Raw genomic sequence first — 12,393 nt, forward strand, 5'->3', positions numbered from 1 at the left:
AATAATGTTGGAGAATTATCAGTTATACTTATAGCTTACAAATTTCTTTTTTTCCTTCAGTTTTATGAATAAGTAGCTTTTAAAAGGTTAATAGTGCTATTATTGTATATTTGGTATTTGGTATTTGGTTAATGAAGTCTCAAGGCACTTGCTTTTGTGGCCATTTATCAGTGGCAGAAACATTTAACAATATTTGTACATTTTTTTCTGATTACAAAGATCATGCGTTTTCATTGCAGAAAAATGGAGACTACAAGACTGTTTTTAAAAATTCAGTCATGATTCCAGTTCTGAGGGATTATTACAGAAAACATTTTGGTTTATTTCCATTAGTTCTTTCATGTGTAGATATAATTTGATAGTGATTTCTTAAACTATAATAGTGGGGGACAAAGTACAGCATCACAGATAATCATCAAACTGTAATTTAAACAAAAATTGTCAGAATGCTTTAGAACACAGTTGTAGATAAAATAATTTAATTCAGTGATTTTGACAACATACACTATATATATATGTATATATAAAATTATGTTGTATACCTGAAACTAATATAATATCATGTCAATTATAACTCAATTTTAAAAAGTATTAGAGAAATGAATGTAGTTTTTGCTATAGTACAAAGGTTGATATGTCTGTTCTCAGTACAAGTTGAGTCTTCATTGGTTTACTTGTTCAAAAACTGAAAGGACTGTCAGCTTTCTTTGTTCTTAACAAGAGTAACCAAGTGTGATGAAAAGATAGGTGATTCTTTTTATTCTAGTCCCATCCCTATAAATAGAAGGTCATCATCTCTCATAATAAAAGAAATGTGCATTAAAATAAAAAATAAAACAACATAGGTTTGGGTTCTCGATATTTGAGGTTTATGACATTCTGGTGAGTTCTGGAAATTTTGACAGCGCTCTTGAAGGATGTACTAAACAAGTCAGGGCCTCCCTGTATGAAAGCATCCTTAACTAATACACCAGTTATTTGATTACCTTTCACACTGCTTTACAGTTTCAGAAATCTGAGTTCCATGACTGCTCTCATATGGTTTCCAGTAAGTGGATTTGAGAGTGAAATGTTTGGGGGCAGCATTTTACAAAATATGTAAATTTTACAGCAGGGAAAGAAAGAGGTGTTCGAATGAAGAAAGAAACTTACACCCCGTGGGTCAGATAAAGAATAAACTTATTTTGCCCTGGTTGGTAGCTCAATTGGTTAGAACATCCTCCCAATACGAAAGGTTGTGAGTTTGATCTCTGGTCAGGGCACATATAAGAAGCAACCAACGAACCTATAAGTAAGCGGAACAACAAATTGATCTCTCTCTCTCTCAAATCAATTAAAAAATGAAAAAGAATGATATTATTCCTACAAGAGGATTCCTATGATGGGGTTAACTTTTGGGGATCTCTCTTCTGGACTTTTGCAAAAGTCATATTTGGATCATCTCTTTAGCTTTGCTCTTCCCACATCATTTCCTTCCATTTCTTCAGCCACTTAGTACAGTTTTTAGTGGTGGTATCGTGGACAAGAAAGGGATAGTATAATCAACTAAGGTAAGGCCGTCTTGTATTAATCTCTAGTTAGGTCTGTGGAGAGCAAACAGTGACTTGCGGGTTCGGGGTTCAGAAGGGTTTGACAGGCAAGGTGTGGTTGGTGACAAAGCTGGGAAAAGCCGCAGAGCCACTCCGCTCACAGGAGGGCCAGCTGGAGTGACCTAAGACACAGTGCTTGCTTTTCCAGTATCCTTTTCTGGAGCAAACAGACCATTTAAAAGGGATATGAGGAATAGGAAACTTTGGTTACACGATATATTTGTTTAAAAACTGGCATCACTTCTTTTCCCAGGAAACACCAAATGGTGAGTGACACTGGTGCTGCGGGAAGGCCCAGAGGCCCTGGAATGGGAGGCCGCAGCGGCTTCCATGGAGGATTCCATGGCGGCATCCAAGCCCAGGTCTTGGCCAGAGTCAGGGTCGGGGTAGAGGCTTCGGACCTTGCGGAGGCAAGGTGGAGGATAAGGAGTGGATCCCCATCACCACGTTGGGTCGCCTGGTCAAGGACATGAAAATCTTTTCTCTGCCCATCAAGAAATCTGATATCATTGACTTTGTCTTGGGGGCATCCCTCAAGGAGAAGGTTTTGAAGATTATGCCCCTGCAAAATCAGACACGTGCAGGCTAGATGACCCTGTTCAAGGCATCTGTCACTACTGGGGACTATGATGGACACACTGGACTGGGTGTTAAGTGCTCAAAGGAAGTAGCCACTGCCATCCTGTGGGGCCATCATCCTGGCCAAGCTCTCTGTTGTCCTTGGGCAGCTAGGCTACTGGGGGAATAAGATCGGTAAACCCCATGCCATCCTTTTTAAGGTGACCGGGCACTGTGGCTCTGTGCTGGTGTGCCTAATCCCTGCACCCAGGGGCACTGGCATCATCTGGGCCCCTGTGCCCCCAACGCTGCTGATGGTGGCTGGTATCCATGACTGCTACATCTCAGCCAGGAGCTGCACTGCTGCCCTGGGCAACTTCGCCAAGGCCACCTTTGATGCCATCTCTAAGACCTATAGCTGACATCCCCAACCTCTAGAAAGAGACTGTGTTCGCCAAGTCTCCCTGTCAGGAATTCACTGACCATCTTGTAAAGACCCACACCAGGGCTTCTGTGCAGAGTACCCAGGCTCCAGCTGTGGCCACCACATAATTTTTGTACAAGGAAAATAAAATGAATTAAGCCTGTTTAAAAAAATTGGAGTCATACAGAACATCCAGTGTTTGCCCTGCCTTTTCAAATAACTTGAACATTTTCCATGTCATATAATATAGTTTATGTGATTTTTGTATGATACATAATGTTCCACACACAGATGTTTCTCAGTCAGTCTGGGTTGCTGTAACAGAATACTGTAGACTAGGTGACGAAAGCAAAAGAAATTGGTTTCTCATGGTTCTGGGGGCCGGGAAATCTGAGATCAGAATGCCATCAGGGTAAGGTCTGAGGAAGGCCATTTTCCTCATTTGCAGATGGCTGTCTTCTTGCTGGGTCCTCACATGGTGGGGGCAGGGTGAGGGAAAGGGAGAGTGGGGGGTGGGGGGGGAGCAAGAGAGAGAGAGAAGTGATTTCTCTTGTGCCTCTTCTTACAAAAGCACTAATCCCTTCTAAAGGCTCCACCTCCAAACACATCACATTGGGCTTCAGTGTATGAATTTTGGGGGGACACAAACATTCAGTCTATAGCAGGATGTCACAGAGACTTACCTGGATAATGTTTATACCTAGAAATGACACATGTTGGCAGATGTGTAGATAAATGGGGCAAACTGCCTGATTATTTTGAGGAATGATGTTAGAACTAACAAAACTTGGAAAGCTCCACTCTGAGCTATTTGGCTCAGCATGAATTACAGCCAAAAAATGGAGACGAGGAAAATGTCTCACAGACACATGGACGTGTTTTCAACGATGTCATTAACAAAGTGAAATTTATAAAATCCAGGTTTATGAAAGCTTAACTGTTTTCTATAATCTGAGCTTGTAGAAAACTTCCTTAATATTCCACGGGTGCACAGAGACAGCTGTTGGCTGGCTGAGGTCTGGCAGAGGGTGAGCCAGTGTTCAGTTAAGAGTAGAAATAGCAGTTCTTTCTCAAATGCACACTATCTTTTTGATTTATTGGAAGCAAGATATTATATGGTTCATAGTTGTACTTACTCATCAGACACATTTATTTTCATAAATATAAATACTTTAAATTTGAGTCCTGAAGAGAAAGGCCTTACTATCTTTCTTACTCATGACAAAATTATAGCCACAGAAAAGGAAGCATGAATTTTGGTATTCAAATGAAGAAGAAGTTCTATTGAGTTGCTTTCCCACCCTGGAAAAGTTTCTGTCAGAGAGTGATTTCATGACGATGATTCTGTGAGGAATGATACAATGCTGTCAGTGTCTGCAAGCCAAACTCCTTTCACAAGTGAGTGTTTTCTCTGAAAACTGGAAACAGTGAAGCATGCTCCCCGTCTCCAGGAATAAATGGAAGGAGCTCTGAGTGCAACGCAGGTGTAAGAGAGATTGAAGATATTTCCAACCTGTAACCTGATCAAATACGAGATAAAATATGCCATGATTTCCTACATATAACAAAAAGAGCTACCTTCACACTCCATTTTTTCCTCTTATAGTGCAGTCTCATAAAAAATAATTTTTTTTTGAGAGAGGGTTGTCTTTGAAATGTGGAGGGCATAACAGCTCTCACAGTGAATGTGAGAACTGGGATGTGAATCTATTGTTTCCTTTACTGTTCTTTAGTTCTATTTCTTGGACATAAGCTTCTCACCTGGCTCAGTATTATTCATCATATGAAGATGAATATTTTTCATCTAATATAGCCTCCAGTGTCAGCCAACTGGTTTATGTAAACTCAAAATTCTTAAGGGTACTTTGTCAAAGGTAATTTTAATGTTTTTGGCTAGTGCCTTAAGCTTTGGAACTCACTGATATTTGCACGTTTCTCTACATTTTCTTGCCCTGTAGTTAGGTCTGGTCAATGGAATGTGAGTAGTAATGGGTGTCTTTTCCAAGCTAAAGTACTTCAGTGTCTGATGTGCCTTCCCACGCTGTATTCTCCTCCCGGAGTGACAGTAGAGGTTAATCATGGAAGATGGTACAGTCATTGAGCAAAAGGAGCCTGTATCCTGAGCCAGCCTTTGGAGGAGAGGCTCCCTAGACAGCTTCCCAAATTACATCAGTCTATGACATGGGGAAGAAATAAGCCTTTATTTTGCTATTATTTATTGTGTTATAGAAATTTTGGGGTCATTTATTACTGCTGCTAGCATTTCTTATTCCTTTAGAAACCAAGTTCCCACCTCTACTGTGAACTCTCAAGTAAACTCAACATTCCATCTGTGATTCTTCAAGACAACCCAAAGCATCTCCCTGGGTACAGCCTTGGAAAGAAGTACTTAATTGTCAAAGAATATACGTGGTATCAAGCTTTTTGTTCAAACTATTAGCTTCAACTTTCTCATAAATTTGGTGAGAGGATTTAGCCTGCTAAAAAAAGTGATCTTTAAAATACCTCATGTATTATTTTGGGAATATAATATAATAATAACTTTCATTTTTATTTATATAATTAAATAAACATATCAGTTTCACTGTGTTATGAAATGAGTACTATGACTTTCAGGTGCCTCCTAGATACATTTGAGAAACCTGTATTCTTCTTAGGACTAGAGGCATATGTAATAACTAAATGGCCTTGAAAGCTGAAATAGTGGTATTGTTTCCATTCATCTATCCATTCAACACAAAGGTATCAGCCACATTTAGGCAGGATCTGTGCTGTATAATTTGCTAGATACTAGCCACATGTGGTTTATAAAATTTAAATTTAAATTTGTGTAAATAAAATTTTAAAAACTTAGTTCTTTAGTCACACTAACCACATCTCAAGTGCTCAATAGTATGTAAATACCTTATTGGACAACACAGAAAAACCTTACCATTATCTAGGAAGTAGAACTTCTAAGATGCAGTTGCACTTTAGAAGGAAGATTTACATATAAACTCATAATTTTCCTTTAACTTAATAATTATTTCCATAAAAATGAATAAAATATGGTTAAGAGGGGGAGATGCTTTAGACTGCCAAAGGGGCCAGGAGGTCTGTGCACTGGGGATCCCATTTGAACTTGGTATTAAAATATAACAAGAAATTTGCTGAACTGAGATGCAAGGGAGGACATTCCAGGAAGAATGAAAAGAAGATATAAAGTTAAAAAAGTGTAAATAGCTCTGGATGGGTGGCTAAGTTGGTTGTTGGTTGGATTGTCGTCCCATGCACCCAAACGTTGTGGGTTCAACCCCCGGACTGGGCATATACCTAGATTGCAGGTTCAATCCTTGCTCAGGGTACACGTGGGAGGCAACCAATCAATGTTTCTTTTTCTCTAAAACCAGTAAAACATGTCCTTGGGTGAGGATGTTTTAAAAAATCTAAAAAAAATTTTTACATTTTAAAAGATTTTATTTATTTATTTTTAGAATGGGGAAGGGAGGGAGAAGGAGAGGGAGAGAAATATCAATGTGTGGTTGCCTCTTGTGCACTCCCTACTGGGGACCTGGCCTGAAACCCAGGCATGTGTCCTAGACTGGGAATTGAACTGTCAACCCTTTGGTTTATAGGCCAGCACTCTATCTATTGAGCCACACCAGCCAGGGCTAAAAATCTAAAATATTTAAAATGCTGCATTAAATTATTTTTTGAAAAAGCATGAATAGGCTGATAAGGCAAGGTAAGTAGTTTAATGAGACTGAGAGAAGAAACATGTAAGATAAAAGACCACAGATGAGGCTGAGGGTGTCAAGAGCAGGCAAAGAAGAAACTAGAGGGTAGAGAGTTTGAACTTAATCTTCTGGTGATGGAAAGCCAACAGAATCTTTTTTAAAGCAGGAGCATGATACAATCAGATTGGCATTGTACTAAAGTCACTTGCTGGCCTTATCAATTTTCAAAGACCAATTAGGAGGGTATTTCCTATGAGTCCCAGCAAGTAAAGACAAAAGCAGTAGTAACTGAGTTGAAGAGGAAGACTCAATCCTAGAAATATTTCTATATTAGAATTATAAGGTTAGGATATACTTACAGATGAGATGAACTTTTTCTGTTTAATTCAAATTAAAGTGTTGGTATAAGCCAGGTGAAAGAAGAAATATGAATGCATATTAGGTGCAGGCAGGTGGCTCAGACATAGGGTTTGGTACCATCTCTGGCACCATCTCTGTCCTATCAGACTCAGGCAGCACTCTTGAGAAAGTGATGTACATACCAGTTGATTCAGGAAAATCCTCTGTAACCAACCTAACATTTGGACACTTGAAGTTTCAAGAAGGCTACTTCCTTCTAGGAAGTCTGTTTTATTCAAGGGACTCTTTCAGTGTTACCCCTGTATTGAGAATTACCTTTTAATGCATTTATTTTGTCATCTTAAATTTCCACAGTGTACTCTGAGTTATTTTAACACAGGCTTATCTATTTGTTGAGGAATGATGTTATGAGTAGTGCAGAGGTGAGGTATTTGGAATTTATGTAAGTATGAGCCTTTAACAAATGTCTTCTAAGGCAGATGAGTGTCTATTGGTGTAGAGCTTTCAGGAATTAATCATAGTTGATAAGAGCGTGGTTCCTCAATTATGATGAGATTTCTAACTCACTTTGCTGTCTAGCCAAGTAAATTTTCAGGTCTATTATGGCTTCTCAGAAAGGGGCAGGAAGTGTTTGGCATAGAGTCAGTTGACCTAATTAATCAGAGGCACCATTTCCCTTTGATAGTTTAGCATTGAGCTGATTTCCTCTTCTATTAAAGGTAAACATCCTTTTCTTATCCCTCTTTTCCATGAAAGTCAGCACTTTCCTCATGATTTCCTATTTTTGAGCAAGGTCTTCCTGAGTTCAGACACAAAATCAAGCAGGAGAAATTAGTAAGGTCCGTGGTGATGAGCAAATTTGAAGTCCTGGGATATGTCTGGGCTACTGAAAGTTCAAAAATTAGGAGAAGGGGCAATGTGCGGGGCCCTCAGCCTGCTCTTCATTCTCCCCTCACAGGACTGTCAGTAGTGATGGCAGACACTGAGGAACCAGAAACACTCCAAGGAAGTTTCTACATAGAACCCTGCAAAAAAACAGCATGTAAATCCCTCTTCTTAAGTAGAAAAGGATTAATATTATAAATAAACATTTTTCATTTAAGAATGTCAGGGAGCTTCTAATTAGTATAGTGAATGTCTTCCAGATTGAAGGCTAAAAATTGTTTCAAAAGAATACATTTTTTGTTTCCCTCTTTATGCCATTGCAATTTTTCCTGCACCACTTCTTATTAGGGGAAGAGCCTTTTCCTAAGTAACTGTAAATTTGATAGCTTATGTTCCTGATATGCAGAGTAATTTTTTTGAACGATTTGTTACATTTTTATCTTAGTGTCATATGTCAGTGTCTAACAAGAAAACTCATGATGAATTCAAACTATTTGTTGATATAAAATATTAAATAGTAAGTTTACTAATCTTTCCTTAAAGCTGCATTGTATTAAAGCCTGTTAAAAGCTCAACTTGTCATAAGGTTAAGAAAAACAATTTATTTTGGTCACCTCATAGAAGTAGAAACAAAAGTGACTTTGGCAGTTTTCCTGAATATTAAACACAACGGAAAACCTTTGTTTTGTTTAAATTGTTTTTTGACACTCCATCAAATCATCCTTTCCTCTACGCATATTAAACATACAGTGACTGAGCGGGTTGTGCTTGTTGAGACAGGTTGTGGTACACAGGTAATAAAAAGAGTCGAGAGGCGATAGGCAACATAAATGCTGTGTTGCAAGAAACTTCTGTGGGTATCATCTGGAAACCCTTCTTCCCCTTGCCTTTCTTCTGCCTTGTATCAGTTTTCTGTGTTATTATACCCTTGGTAGGGAATCTTGAAGATATTTCACTGCAAACAAGACTATCTGGTAGCAATGCAGAGATGATGCTCCCCAAGACTTTAAGTAGGGTTACCACAGTCATTAATTAATCAATCCACTCAACAGATTATGCTGAATATTTCCTCTGAGTCTAACATTGGGATGCTTGATGGAGATCAAAATGTTAGACTGAAAATGAGACACAGTCCATGGACAGAAGGAATCAGTGTTTTAAATAGGTCAATTGTTTCCAAATTGATCTACAGAGTCAATGCTATTCCAGTCAAATTTCAATGAAGTTTTCACAGAACTTGACAAGCTGATTTGGACAAGTATATGGAAGAGCAAAGGGCTGAAGAGAGCCAAGATTCTCTGAGAGAAGAACATAGTTGGAGAATTTGTCCTTCCAGATAATGAGACTTATTATAAAGCAATAGGAATTAAGACAATGTGGGTTAGTTCAGGAAACGACAAAGCAATACATAGAACTATATGTGAACCCATGAGTAAGTGAACATTTTACTCATAATGAAGTCTATCTCACAGATCAGTGGAAAAAATAATCAATAATTTAATAAATAATGGTGGAATAATTGGTTATCTAGATTTAAAAAGACTCAAACATCAAAATTACAGCTAAAATATAGAACAACCATCACTCAGAACTGTCAGAAATCAAGTTGAATGGAAGCCTGACAGCTATGGAATTAAAGAAACCACATCCACCCAGGATGGCAGGAGGGGTGCAGACATGGAACAGTCTGGTCCTTCACCCTTGTGTGGTGGATAAAATTTTGGAGGGATATCTTGGGAACAAGGAGTCCTAGCCCCACACTAGGCTCCCTATCCAAGGGTTCTCGTACCAGGAGGATAAGTCCTCACAACTTCTGGCTGCAAAAACCAGCAGGGATTGAGTCGGTGGAAGAAAGTTCTGGAGCCCCAAGAAGTTACTCTTAAAGAACCCATACAGGGACTCACCTACCCAGGCTCACTCCCTCTGAGCTCCAGCAGTGGGGTAGCAGCTGGAAAGGCACCAGTGGCATACAGGGAGGAACTGAAGTGTCTGGCACAAAGGCAAGCAGAGGCTATTATCCCTTTTCTGAACCCTCTCCTGGCAGAGCCACAAGCTGGTGCCATATTTGTGAATCCATCAACCTGGCTAACACTGTTTGCTCCACCTTGGAGATCCCCAGAGACTCCATCCCACCCAAGCTACTTTTCCATAGAATGGTTGGTCTTAGTTCATGCTTCACAACTTCCTAAATCCACTCAAATAAGCAACAGCTGGCCTCAGTGAGCCCCAGGTCTGGCACTAGCAGCAGCCAGCCTAGATTCAAAGCTTGGCTTCCCCTGGGAATCTCCAAGCCCAGCACAAGTAGCAGCCATCTCAGATTATTTTATAGCATAGGTAGGGTGGCCCAGGGCAAAACACAGGTGGAGGCTGACCTTGGCCTGCATCAGCCAAGAAACCTCAGAGTTTGTGCATCTAGTGGGCAGCTACAGACCACATCAGAGCACCACCACACTGCCCCTGCACAATAGATCCTCCATGGAGGAAAGAGGGTAGTGGTCAGTGGTCACAACCAATCTTTGAAGCTGCCTGGCCTGGATAAATCTCTCCTATTGGCCTGCCAACAGCAATCAAGTCTCAACTACAAGAGGAAGATGTACTCAGCCCACATGAAGGGCGAACCTCAAGTACCCAGCTTGGGTGATAGGGGAGGCTATGCCATTGGACCCTACAGGACACCTACTACATTAGGCCACTCTACCAAGACATGGAGTCAAAGTAGCTCCACCTAATACATAGAAACAAACACAGGGAGGCTGCCAAAGTGAGGAAACAAAGAAATATGGCCCAAGTGAAAGAACAGCTAAAAACTCCAGAAAAAGAGCTAAATGAAATGGAGGTAAGCAATCTATCAGATGCAGAGTTCAAAACACTGCTTATAAGGATGCTCAAGGAACTTAGTGGGGACCTCAGCAGCATAAAAAAGATCCAGTTAGAAATGAAGAATACACTAATTAAAATAAAGAACAATTTACAGGGAAACAACACTAAAGTGAATGAAGTCGAGAATCAAATCAATGATTTGGAGCATAAGGAACCAAAAAACAACCAATCAGAACAACAAGAAAAAAAAGGAATAAAAAAATGAAGATAGTATAAGGAGCTTCTGGGACAACATCAAGCATTCCAACATTCCCATCACAGGGGGGCCACAAGGAGAAGAGAAAGAACAAGAAGTTGGAAATCTATCTGAAAGAAAACTTCCCTAATTTCGTGAAGAAAATAGACATGCAAGTCTGGGAAGCACAGAGAGTGCTTCCAGTGGAGTGCTCCCACTCCAAGGCACATCATAATTAAAATGCCGAAAGTTAAAGATAAAGAGAAGATCTTAAAAGCAGCAAGAGAAAAGCAGTTAGTTACCTACAGGAGAAAACTCATAAGACTGTCAGCTGATTTCTCAAAAGAAACTTGCAGGCTAGAAGGAACTGTCAAGATGTTCAAACTCATGAAAAGCAGGAACCTAAAGCCAAGATTGTCCCACCCAGCAAAGCTATCATTTAGAATCCAAGGGGAAATAAAGAGCTTCCCAGACAAGAAAAAACTAAAGGAGTTTGTCATCACCAAACCATTATTATATGAAATCTTAAAGGGACTTATTTAAGAAAAAGATCAAAACTATGAACAATAAAATGGCAATAAATACATATCTACCAACAATTGAATCTAAAAGTCAAACTAAGCAAACAAGAAGAACAGAGACAGGCCTTGGCTGGTGTGGCTCAGTGGATTGAGTGTGGGCCTGCAAACCAAATGGTTACTGGTTTGGTTCCCAGTCAGGGCACATGCCTGGGTTGTAGGCTAGATCCTCAGTGGGGGTGTGTGTGAGAGCAACCACACATGGATATTTCTCTCCCTCTCTTTCCCCTTCCCTTCTTCTCTGTATGGAAATAAATACAAAGCTCTTTTTTTTAAAGAAGAACAGAGATACAATCATGGATAGGGAGAGCGTTTCAATGGTTGCCAGATGAGAGATGGGAGTAGGGGAATGGGTGAAGAGCTGAGGGGAGAAAGAGTACAAATAGTTAGTTACAGAATAGTCATGGGGATGTAAAGTGAAGTACAGGAAATAGAGTAGCCAAAGAACCTATATGCATGACCCATGGACATGAATAATGGTGGGGGGATTGACTAAGGGAATGAGGGTGCTGGGTAGAGGCTGGCAAAGGGGGGAAGATCAGGACAACTATGGTAGCATAATCAATTAATTATAATATAAATATATAAATAAATAACTTTGCAATGAAAAAAAGAAGCCATGACATTAAATACTTTCATTGCACCATATACATAAGTTAATTCCAAGAAAGTTAAAGACCTAAACATGAGAGAGAGAACCTAAAAATTTTAGAAGGAAAGATAAGGATGAGAACAAATGTTATAAGACTTTTAAAGGCATTTTTAAGACTCAAAAGGCATAAACAATCAAGGAAAAAATTATACCTTATTATAATAACATTGGAACTTTTATTAATCAGAAAATAACCCAAAGAAAGTGAAGGGGACCAGCCACAACTTGGAAGAAGTTGCTTGCATCACATATTACTGATAATAAAGAATTAGTATTCAGAAAATATAAAGAACTACAAAATAACCCTATAAAATTGAGTGAAAGTATGAAAAAATATGTAAATGGTCACTAATATGTGAAAATATGGTTATTCTTGTTAGTAATCTAGAAAATTAAAACTAAAATCATGAGATATTTTAAAAATATAATGTGTAATAATATCAAACTGTTTAAATTCTCCATGTTGAAATTATAAAATATGTGGATAAAAATCTAGATAATTCATGGAGAATACAGGGAATAATTATAGTATTCTTTCCATTTTTGCCTATTTAAAAAAAATTTTAATGAAATATA

At 39.0% G+C, this 12,393-nt stretch overlaps 1 pseudogene; it reads left to right on the forward strand.

Moving 5' to 3' along the window:
• Positions 1–1,354: 1,354 nt before the first annotated feature.
• LOC114515238 lies at positions 1,355–2,736 on the forward strand (annotated as a pseudogene).
• Positions 2,737–12,393: the final 9,657 nt, after the last annotated feature.

The sequence above is a fragment of the Phyllostomus discolor genome, chromosome 2, assembly GCF_004126475.2.
Source record: "Phyllostomus discolor isolate MPI-MPIP mPhyDis1 chromosome 2, mPhyDis1.pri.v3, whole genome shotgun sequence".
In the NCBI taxonomy this organism is placed as follows: Eukaryota; Metazoa; Chordata; class Mammalia; order Chiroptera; family Phyllostomidae; genus Phyllostomus; species Phyllostomus discolor.